Below are 12,404 nucleotides of genomic sequence, written 5' to 3' on the forward strand. Positions count from 1 at the left end.
GTTTTCAGAGTCCATGGAACGTGTTACATGAGGTGGAAGATACTTGTTTAAGCTCAGGTGACTTTAGAGAAAATAACATACAAATTAATTCAAAATAGCTTCAATGACAAAAGAAATGCATTTTCTCACATACTGCAAATTATGGAATCAGGGTGATTCCAGAGTTGACTAACTCACACCCTGAGCGTTGTCCAAAATCTCAGTCTCCATCTTACTCTGCATGTTTTCCTGTGTTAGGGGAAGGTAGCTCCCTACCAACCACCAGCCACAAGTCAGGCACTACATCCAGTGACTGCAGTGGACAATGATGTGGAAGGAACTGCTTCTTTGCCATCTTCTTCCCAATGGCCAGGACCACCTCTGCTACAGGCCTCCAGATGATGTCTCCTCACATCTTCTTGATCATAAAGTGCTGTCCTATTCCTGCCTAATCTAACCACTTCAAGGGGAATAGGGCCTCTGTGATTTACTTTGCCCCCATGACTCATTTTTTGGGGCTGGGGTGTGACCACCAGTATCTCCCAAGGAGCTCCTGTGGGATTTTGCAAAGTTGGGAGCAGCAGGCAAAATAAGAAATGTCCTAGTGTTAGAGAAAGGTGTAGGTAGGCAAGGAGAGAAATGGGTATTCCATGGCCATTTGCAGGGCCATGAGGCCCTTTGTAGGTCTGTGGATATGATCCAGGCCAGAAGCTAGGAAATAAACATAGAGAAGAAAAGAAAGAGAGGAGGGATGGACAAGGCAAGAGCAGGGTGAAGAACTGAGTGACAGCCACAGAGCAAGGACAGGGAACTGCTGAGCTCCTCATGCCCTCCAGAGAGTATTCCTAGCCCTGCGTCTATCCCTTCTCACTTTCATCCCTGTTACACTCAAAGGGTCAGTCTGCAGGTTGGGGCCTATCCAATCAGCACCTTTTGATTATGACTATTCTCTGATTCTGTTATAGGTGCCACAGAAGCTTAGGAGGGCCATGGCATCAGCTCATGCTAAATGAAGGTATTGGGTGGCCTTTGAGGTGGAGCTGACAGCAGTGACTGGCCCCAAGACCATCCAGACTGATGTGAAACATGGGATAAGCAAGCCTGAAAAGGGTCCCTTGTAGCTATCTGGCCTTTTCACACCCAGCCCTGGGATATGATCTGGAACAGGGAACCCTTCATGCCTGAACTTAGGTCTTGGCCATCACATTCTCTAGAAGACAAAGGACATTGTGACCCCTCATTGAAAGAGCACAGGAGTTATTTTTCCATGGTGATTTATCCCTACTAAAGACCCTGTGTCCAGTGCTGACTCCTTGGGAGAAGGACGTATGCCAAGTCTCAGGTTCCTCATCTGTGAAATGGGCTCTGGATCCTGCCTTGGGTATACTGTGATATTTGAGTCTGATGCTGACAACAACTGGTGTCTCATGAATGTCCTCCTTTTTCTCTCTTCTTAGTGGGGGCAGAACACACTTAAGCACAGGTCTAAATTATCTTTATTGCCATAGACCTTTTTACAACCTTTGCACTTTGTTTTTGTATAGATTGAACCAGTGTTTTTTTTCCTAGCTTTCTTTCACATCTTTTGGGCAAAACACATTGGAAATAACTTGCTCTGGGCTACACCATGGCCAGGACAGAGACAGGCACACCATTGCTTATCAACATCTGCCGACTGTTTCCCTGTGGCATCTGTCATTGAAAACTGCCCACCCAGGCTTGGCTACTCTTCAGCTCATTGTGCACCCACTCACGTGATGAAATCATCAAATTTCTATGCATGGAATAAACTGTATACCTGATGAACCATCTGGACAAGTCCACACAGTGATAGCTCATAGCTGGGGACCCTCATCTGAGAATGTGCTAACACATGATCCGCACACAGGCATTTACGTGACTGCAAGTTCAATCCTGGTTAGCTCTGATTTTTCCAAAGTTTCAAATATGTTTACAGATTAGATGTCAGTTGTGTGATTTAATGTAAATTATTTTATCCTCCTGAAAATCAGTTTTATAAGGGCTGGGAATGTGGCGCAAGTGGTAATGTGCTCACCTGGCATACAAGGGGCACTGGGTTCAAGCCTCAGTACCATATAAAATAAAATGAAGATGTTGTGTCCACCAAAAACTGAAAAAATTCTCTCTCTCTCTCTCTCTCTCTCTCTCTCTCTCTCTCTCTCTCTCTCTCTCTCCTCTCTCACTCTCTCTCCTATCTCTCTCTTAAGAAAAGAAAAGAAGTTTTATGATACCAAAGCCAGGAGCCTCAGGAGCCTCTGATGTGCTGGTCTGTGTGTTCTAGAAATTCAGAGGTAGTTTAGGGCTAAGTAATGAGAATTCATACCACCTCCTATCAGGTAGTCATTGGGTAATTTTCTCTCTAGCAATGTCATTAGCCTTGCTCTCCACAGGGGAATTTGGGAGTTGTGTCGCCCGAGGGCACAATGCCAGAGAGGGTCAATTTTACCAAAATGGAACTCTTTCCTGGACACCTGAGCTTAAATGGCTATCAGCTGCATTCTGCTAATCAACCTATGTTTGGGCCCTAGCCGTGCTCATCCTAACAGCCTTAGAAAACTGCATCAAGGAACAAGCAAGATCTAAGTGGTGCCTTGAGTTCCATTATGGAATGCCTGTGCTAGGTGTGACCTCTGAGAAAAAAGTACTCAATGGCTGTGGGCTCACTTGGTCCAGCCAAAGCCCACTGAAGAGCTGAGGAGGTTGTGGTGACAAAGTCAAAAAGAGGCCTCTGGTGACCAGTTTCACAGAAATTGTTCCATGTTATTATTGCATAGGGAAGCCTTTTATGCATAGTCTGTTACCTTGTAAATTTAGCTGAGGGCCATAATAATCCAGTGAGCAAGCAACACACTTACAATTGGCATCCAATGGGCTGAAAGTTCACTGGCAAAAAGCAGAAAGAAAAGGAACACAATGTACACGTGAGGGTGGCCAGGTTACCATGGTGATGGGGCTGGTTGTGGTTGGTGTTCCAAACCACAAATATCCAGACCAGTGTGTGGAGCCATATGAGCCCGCACAAAGACAGGTAGGCTTATTTCCAGCTTACATGCCCAACAAATGGCCTTTTCACATATTTTCAAAAGATCAAAAAAATATATGAGAAAATACACCCATTAGATAGACTATGCCTGACAGGTAGTTGAGATGATAGAAACCAAAGCAGATGTATGAATTAAGTGCTGAATAAATTTATACTCTTCTTCCTAAAACCAAAAAGTGTGTGGGTGTGTGTGTGTGTGTGTGTGTGTGTGTGTGTGTATTTGTGTACAATAAAAAAAAATCATGGATACTTTGAAGCCAATTAAAACTGCCACCAGGTAAAAACTCCCAGCAATAAAGGTGCCTCTGAAAAAAAACATACTACTACACAAATCATACAGATGCTTTTTTAAGTAGATGCTACTCAAGTTTTATAATGTTATATGTTGCTCACTGTCATCATGTAACTATGCTGAACCCTTTTTTTGGATATAAGAAATACCATAAGTAACATTGCCTATTATATATTAGGTGTCTTATCAGTACTTGTTAACTGAATGTAAGTATTGTCTTAAACTTTTTATGGCATGGTATTAAAAGGATATCAGTACCAATGACCAAGAAATAAACAAAAAAATCCCTGAAATCTTTAATAATCTCATAGTTATTTTTTAAATTCAGTTGGTAATTAAATTCAGTCTACAAAGAAAAAGCATGAAGTTGACTCTTTCATTTAAATTCTCAAAATTTAGCACAACATTCTCCCTCATATCTGGATCATGGACCCATTATGAAACCAATGAATACCAATTAATGAATGGCTTATCATTTAGGATTTACCATTTCCTGAGTGTACTTTCCTTGAAAAAAATTAGTACAAAAACATTTAACATTAACAAAGCATTATAGCCTCTCATATAATAATAAATAAGTCTTAAAAGAGCTATAATGAACTCCCTTCTCTCATTGCTAATATTAGTTACTTGTATGTTCATTCTATTTCTTCATTTAGTACCTCAAAAGTTTATCAATCTTATTAATTTTTCCAAGATTCACCTCTTGACTTCATTGATATCAATTGTATATTTCATTTATTTCTGCTTCATTTTTATTATTTCTTCTGTTTTTTTGTTCTTTTGCTAATTTGCTGTTCTTTTACTAACTTGCTGAGATAAATAATTAACTCATTATTGTTTAACCATTATACTTTAATATGAACATTTTCTCAAACAGTTACTTTTGTTAAAATCATTTTATATTTTTAGTTGTAGAATTTGTAAGGAAGAAAGTAATTTGTAGTTAATTTTATTGTGCCTTGTGATAGCTGATTTTAGGTACCTAGATATTTGGTTATATATTGTGTCTGAGTATCTGAGGGTTATTCTGGATAAAAATAAACATTTAAATTGGCAAAATTAGTACAGCAATATGCCCTCTCCAATGAGGGTGACCTCATCTAATCTACTAGAGACCTGAATAGACTTAAAGACTGAGTAATAAAGAAATCTTTCTCTGTTTGATTGTATTTAAAGTGAGATGTCAGTCTTCTGCATTTGGATTATGACTCTCACTGGAACTCAGACCATGAGCTCTCAGGAGAGAGCCTCACTCTGGCCTTCAGACTCAGACTGGAACTATATAATTATAGGTCTCCAACTTGTGAAATACAGATTTTGGACGTCTTAGCCTCCAAAAATGCATGAACCAATTCCCTTATAGTAAATGTATTTTTAAATGTCTCTATTTGTGTGTGCATACTATTAATTTAGCTTCTCTAGAGACACCAGATTAATACTCCCATACAAGATACACCTGTTATACAGATAAATTATTTGAATTCATGAAAAGTAAACTTTCATTTTTATGTACCAGCTACAAAACTAAGAAATAAATTTTTCAAATAATAGCTCTTGTAATAGGATAAAATATCATGTACTTTGGACTAAAGCATATAAAATAAGAAGACCCTCAGGAGAAAATTATACTCTTAAGAGAAACTGAAGTTCTAAGAACAAGATACTATTTTTGTGATTATCAGATTTAATATTTTCTGAAGGGATATGTTAATTCCCCACAAGAAGTTAGCAAAATTACAATCAAATCAAGCAGCCTGTATTGACAAGATAATTTAAAAAATAACATAGGAAATTCAAAAGGTTAAGAAAATAAGCAACATAATCTTTAAAGAAGCACAAGTATTTGCTCCTCTAGTTGTTATAATTTACTACAAACCTGCAGCAATTAATATATTGGCATAAGGATACACAAATTGATCAATGGAACAGATTAGGTTGTTCAGAAGCAAGATCATTTATACCCTTGTCTTACAACAAGTGACATTAGAGTATGGGAGAGTGTAGACAGTGGAGAATTGGGGTAAAGTGGATGAATGATACTGAACAATTAAAGACACCTATATGGAAAAAATCAACCTCAATCCCTACGTCATATTCAACATAAAAATCAATACTTGCAGGCTTTCATACCTATTAACTAAACATATTTATTAAAGTTCTGATAATGTAAACATATATCTTTATGACCTTAGGTAGAAAAAAAGACTTCTTAAATAGAACACATAAGTTACCTATCATACAGGGAAAGGATAACACACTTTAACTACATTTAACTGAAATTCATCAAAAGCCACCTCAAAGAAGAAAAAAATTAAGTTGCAGAAGTGGAGATGGATGTGACACATATAACAAAATGATTCCTATCCAGAATATATGAAGGACGCCTAAACCTTTAATAGGAAGAAAAGTATCAAAACCCTAATAGAAGAAGATGGGGTATGCATAGGGTATACAGCTCAGTAGTAGAGTGTTTGCCTAGCATGAGCAAGGCCTGGGTTTGATCTATGTCCTACAAAATAAAGGAAAAAATACAAGCACTTCACAACAGATGACATTTAAATAGCCAATATACATATGAAGGTGCTCTAACTCTTTAGGAAATAAGGAAATGCAACTCAGACAATATTGAAAACTATTACCCACTAACCAGTCAGCAAAATTATTATCTAATATTGATGATAATTTGGAGCAACAGGAACTTTCTTATACTGCTATTGGAGCATTTAATGGCTCAAATTCACCATTTCATACATACATGAGTCACATGAGATTCTAATCAGCAACAGATCATATATATGACAGTGATCCCATAAGATTATAATGGAGCTAGCCAGGTGCAGTGGTGCACACCTACAATTCAAGCTAATAGGAGGATTGAAGTTTTGAAACCATCCTGGGCAGCTTAGCAAGACAATGTTTTAATTTTTTTAAGTAATAATACAAAAGACTGTACATGTAGCTTGGTGGTAGAGAACCCTTGGCTTTAATCCCTAGTACCACCAAAAAAGACCATACTCTAACTGAAAAAAATCCTTAATACATAATGAAGTCATAGCTGCCTTGACATCAACATGATACTCGTTTATTTGTGGTGATGTTAGTATAAACAAACTTACAGTTCTTCCAGTCATATCAAAGTATTACAATTCTGAAAAATGAATAACATTTGATAATTATAATGAGCCTCTATGTTATTAATTTGTATATTTTCTCTCCCATACTTTTTTTTTATTTTGGAGTCTTGCTACTTATTTTAAAAGTGCATATCCAGGTGTGGTGTTATCCACATATAGTCACAGCATTTTGGAAACTGAGGAAGGAGGATTGCTAAAGCAAGAAGATTGCTTTAATCCAGAGGATTAGTGACAGTCAAAGTAGGACCCCATCTCTTAAAAACCAAAAATTGCAAGTTTACTATAAAATAATATGCAATAACAAGCCACAGTGGGCCACAGTATGTGATTATCTAATATTATCTAGGTTTGTGTATGTATTCTTTATGATGTTCAAACAAGAACAAAATCACCTAACAAATAATCTGTCAGAATGTGTCCCATCATGAACATATACATATATATTCTTTACAGTTAAGCATTCAATGCAGTAGACATTGGTCAAATATGGATAATGCACATCTACAATGTAGCTCCACTGAATTGATACAGGCTCTAAAGAGTATAAAACACAGGCCAGAGTTAAAATATTTAGTATAAAAGTGCAAATATCTTAATTTTTTTAGTCTATCATGTGTTGCAATGATTATATATTTATTAGCCTGAATAAAATATATAATTAAAATCAACTTTATCGCTATCTACTTACATTTAAATGTAGCTTGGAAAAAATTAATATTTTATATATAAATTAAATTATATATATATATATATATATATATATATATATATATATATTTCACATTATATTCTATTACATATCACTATTTCAGAGACATTACTCACATGTATACTTGAAGACATACACCAGGAGGATTATAAGTAACATTATTAGTTATAATTTCCAAACTGGAAATTATTACTAGAGTGTAATAATATATTGTGGCATATTCATACAACATGTAGCAAAAAAAATAACAGTAGTAATAAAAACATGGATCTATCTTCAAATATTATTAACATAATGAAGACAGATTAAAAAATAAAAACACATATTATTGAATTCATTCTAATCTATTTATTAAGTTCAAGATCAGACAAAACTAATTATGGTATTTAGGGACACCTTATTAGATGAGAAAATTATAAAAAAAGCAGTGACTACCATAAAAGTGGGGTAACTTTTAAAGAGATATGATGAGAAAAGTGCTGACAGTGTGCTAACTTCAACACACATTATGCTCAGTGATGGTTAAATACTGGTGTTCTGTAAATTGTATATTTTTATTTATATGCATTTTCTGATTGGGTTACAATTCACCATAAAGAGGACTTAAAAAAGAATCATCAGGCAAAGAAAAAAGAAGGGTAAAGTTATCAAAAATAAGTCTAAATGGTCATTGTAGTACCCAGTTCGAAGAAAAAAGGACAATTTTCAAATTCTGTAAGGGTATAGCAGAATACACCCGTAACACCAGGTTCTCAGAAGAAGAGTGAGGTAAGAGAATCAAAATTCAAGATCAGAATCAGAAACTCAGTGAGACTCTGCCTCAAAATTTTTTAAAAAATAAGTAAAAATTAACAAAGAGTTTGAGATACAGCTCAAGGGTACAGTGCTCCTGAATTAAACACACACACACACACATACACACACACACACACACACACACACAAACACAAACACTGTCAGAGCTTCAGAGACAGAGAACCTCCTCCAAGACTGAGGGTTAGGGAGGAAAAAAGAGTGGATGATATACAAGCAGCAGTGAGATTATTCCAGACTTTAGTAGTAATACTAAAAGCTAAACAACACTAATTTCCAAAACAGAATTCAACATTCAAACAAATTATCAATGATGTGTCATAGTAACATACTCCTATATATACCAAGGTAAAAAATCTTATCTTCCATATATTCTTTCTCATTAAGCTTATGTGGGTTCCGCTATTATAAAATGAACATAAATATCAATGAAAGAAAAATCTGGAATATAAGAAATGAAGGAACTATTATGGAAGAATGGCCAAAAGAATGCCCAGAATGAAATGAAGGGAAATTACAGGATGAGAACTATTTAATAAACAAAAATATCACCAGTCCACATTCAGGTCAGAAGGCCCTGGGAGAAACTGTCTCAAGAAAGAAAATTGATACAACAACTGAAGGAACTAAAAATCTTGAGAGAATATTTGGAAAACTGGTAGAGAGTTTAGGAATCAAAACATAGAAAACAATACAAATAAGAAAACAAGGTAATTTTCTAATCAAAAACTTCCTCCAGAGTCAATCTTGAGCAACTTAAGAGCTATAATGCCTGCAACTCTCAGCAGTCACTACAAACGTGCATGTGACAATATCCCAAATAGTGTAAAACTGAATATAATCTAAAGTACATCACCCAAAATTTCCCAAGGTATTTAAAATGTTTCTGTGGGAATGTACATTAATTCTATTAAAATTATTAATAAATTAATAGAAATTGTTTTTATACTTCACTAAAATGGTCAAATTTTCTTACACATATTTTATAAACAAAGGGTATACCACAGTTGTTGAGTTCAACAATATAATATTTGCCAAGCACCTAGAAAACAAGCACAGCATATGAATACTACCTAATAGGACTAAAGCAAAGGACAAGGATTATATGCTAGTCCTGGTTTTGCTCTAAAATATCCTGAAAAAAAATATGGACCTGAACATGAAGATGATTTGTCAATACTACCTACACTTAAATACTATTGGCTACCACAAAGTAGTAATGGGCGTATATTGCCAACAACATAGACCTACCTGGTAACTGAACTCACACTTCATGATAGAAGTACTATCTAAGCATTTTTCCCTTTGCCTTTAATTCAGGTCAGAGTTCATTACCACCACTCAGCACACTTCCACATTGATTCTGTCTCCTTACAGAATTGGACTACACATGTCAGAAGATCAGTTTAATACTTTAGAACCTGGTGCACCAATGAGATGACAATCATTCCACCCAGTGTTTTAAAAAGCATGACTTGAAATTTGCCCTAAGGGAGCCAATGTCCACTTTTAAGAATCAGGACATTAGAAAATCTGAAATTCAGAATGCCTAAGAAAATGTTTTTACCTTTAAAACACACTACTGCCTTCCTTTTCTAGGAATTTAATGTATGAAGAATTATATTGCAGGTGCAGTCTTTTTCTCTCCTGAATCCCTCCTGGGGACAACAGATGGATCGCAGCAGAGTTTGAGAAAGGACTGCGACCTGAATCCAGTTTTATGACCACAACCAACCCTTCCTTCCAGGACCTGCCAAAAAATCAAATCAAAACAAAACAAAACATATCAAATGGAGAAAATGCCCTCCAGGACCAACAGGCAGCAGAGTCCCTGCCGCTGGCCACAGGGACATGGCTGAGCCTTGGCTGAGAGCAGGGAGGACCCTGCTTCCTGTAGGACTTCAGGGACAGACAGGCACCCACCCTCTGTGGGACAGCCAGGTCCCTCCCCCAGGTCTCTGGTGGCTGCCGGCCCAGCACTGACCTTCTGGAGGCCCAGGACCAGCAACCCCCGCCATTTCTGATGGTTCTTATTGCTGAAGATTTCTAACCTCCGCTGCACCAGCTGCGTGGCCAAGGTACCCACAGTGGAGCTGGGGCAGCACGTGGGCCAAGCCGGGCCAGGCGGTGGCCAAGCCGCAGCAGGCCGGTGGCCACACAGGCAGAGCACAGGCCACATGTGTTGCAGGCCACCACCTCCAGCCTGAGCCGTGACTGTGGCCAAGAAGCTCAGGGCTTTTTTCTGCGCCCAACTGGCCCTCACCTCCCAGGAAGCATGGAAACCCTGAACTCCAGCTGCCTGCAGGGCCCTCTATTCTGCAGAGCTGGCCCGCTTCTCCGTGACTCCTGCTTTTTCTGGGCCCCCAGCCCCACCAGTGTCCCATAGGCTTCGCCTCCTTTCTGATTTCTCTGCAGGCCAGGGCGGGCTGTGGGCAGAGGCAGAAGCTCCTCTGCTCCTAGCCCTGTCCCTGCTCTCCAGACAGGCAATGGCCCACCTGCGTCACCTCTAGAGGGCCAATGCCACAGACTGAACGCGCAGAGGGCAGGAGCATGCCACCAGGACATGCACAGCATGAATCGCCCTTGGGCAGCCACGCAGATCTCTGAGGGGAAGCCAAGCTCCAGGGCACAGTCCCAGAGACTCAGCACGAGCTGCCTGGAGAGGCCCCACATGGAGCATACCTGCAACAGAGTGGACCAGGCTGTGGCCAGACTGACTGTGGCCGTGTATTCGGCCTCTGGGGAACTTTTCAGGGACTGTTTCAGACTCAAGGTGGATAAGTGCTCTGGGCCCCGTGGCCAGTTCTGCTGTGGTGTGAACAGGTCAATATAATCAATGTCATAGGCATAGGTTATAGACTATAGGAATAAGATAAGATGATATAGAGAAGCAACGGTAAGACATAAGTTCATAGACAAGTTCACAGGAGTAAGCCTTAGTAGTGAAATCATGTAACTATAATACATAGCATTTAAACCAAAGGAAATGCTCCAGCAAGAGAGGCTTAATTTAAGACTTATGTTTCAAGTCCAAGAAATGGTGGCCCCTTGGTTTGGGCCTCTGTGAAAGGTGGCACATTATTAAGGAAGAAAATATAGGAGAGATTTCTCCCACCTCAAGTCAAAGGAGAATGTAGAGGGGAGAAAGGAGGGAAAGGTGGAGGAGGAGATGATGATGATGATGATGATGATGGAGAAGGAGATTGGTATTTCCCAATCTATTTTTCAAACCATGCTTCCAAACACCTCAGGACTTTTTACTAGGCCTCATCTCCTGAAGATTTGTTACAATTCCCTGTACCACCCTCGGACCAAGCTTTTGTATTACACAGAACTTTTGGGAACACTTATCTACATTTTAAGTCAAGATTACTAAACTCTTGAGTAAAAAATAATTATGATATTTCTAAAGTTTGAAGCTAACACAGAGCCAGATGCTGGATCAAGTAGAAACATTATTACATAGAAATGTACAGATCAGGCATATAAATGTTAAAAGCTTCTCTTCATTAATTTAAGCATCTGTGAAAAATCTCTGAAGAGTAGTAGTTTTTCCACTCAATGAATAGAAATCTCAAGGAAAATTTCTCTTTCAGACTCTTCATATGGAGAAACAATATAGGTATGAATATGTGTCCTGAGGGCCATTGCAAGTGAGTAATCTGTACATTTGTGTTTTGGTGACGGAGTGCTCTATGTACATTGCCAGTAGAATGTCTAACACCATGAACCCCACCTCCATTTCCTCAGATCCTAATGTTTTTGTGCAACCAATTCTTTAGTGAATGCTCAAAAAGGGCATATATTACTAAAGCCTGCATCCAAAGATCACTGTGAGAAGTGAAATAGGCATGTGCTCTGGATATGACTTGAGATAATAGTAAATAGCAACACAGTGTATTCTTCGCAGTTAGGATGGTGATTGTGATAATCATGATTTATGAAATTTCTCTGTATAATGATGATAACAGATTATTGTTTGGCTGCATAAGAATAACGTCTTATTTTAGAGCACATTGCGATTGTTTTGTTACACAATTCTGTACAAGTATTATTCAGAGCTTTATCCAATTTTGAATTTGATGAGTAGCTGAGACTGATATTTATATACCAATCCTTTCGGGTTGATCAAGTGGCCAAACTCTGATCCAGTCTCCGAGCTTCCTTCCCAGGAGACAATCAGAGGAATAGGAAACACTAGGAAGTTTAGAGTGAAAAGGAGGATGTTAGAAGCAGCCCTGAACAGGGGCTATGTCCAGTCTCCTGGGCCATTGTATGGGAAAGGGACATGCCTGAATGAAGACAGAAGTCATATTCAATAATGGGCATCAACAAAAGTAGAGTGTATGGTAAGTTGGTGGTAGGGAGTAAGGAAAATAAGACCTAGAAACATACTGGAGCTACATCATG

The sequence above is a fragment of the Ictidomys tridecemlineatus genome, chromosome 3, assembly GCF_052094955.1.
Source record: "Ictidomys tridecemlineatus isolate mIctTri1 chromosome 3, mIctTri1.hap1, whole genome shotgun sequence".
Classification (NCBI taxonomy): Eukaryota; Metazoa; Chordata; class Mammalia; order Rodentia; family Sciuridae; genus Ictidomys; species Ictidomys tridecemlineatus.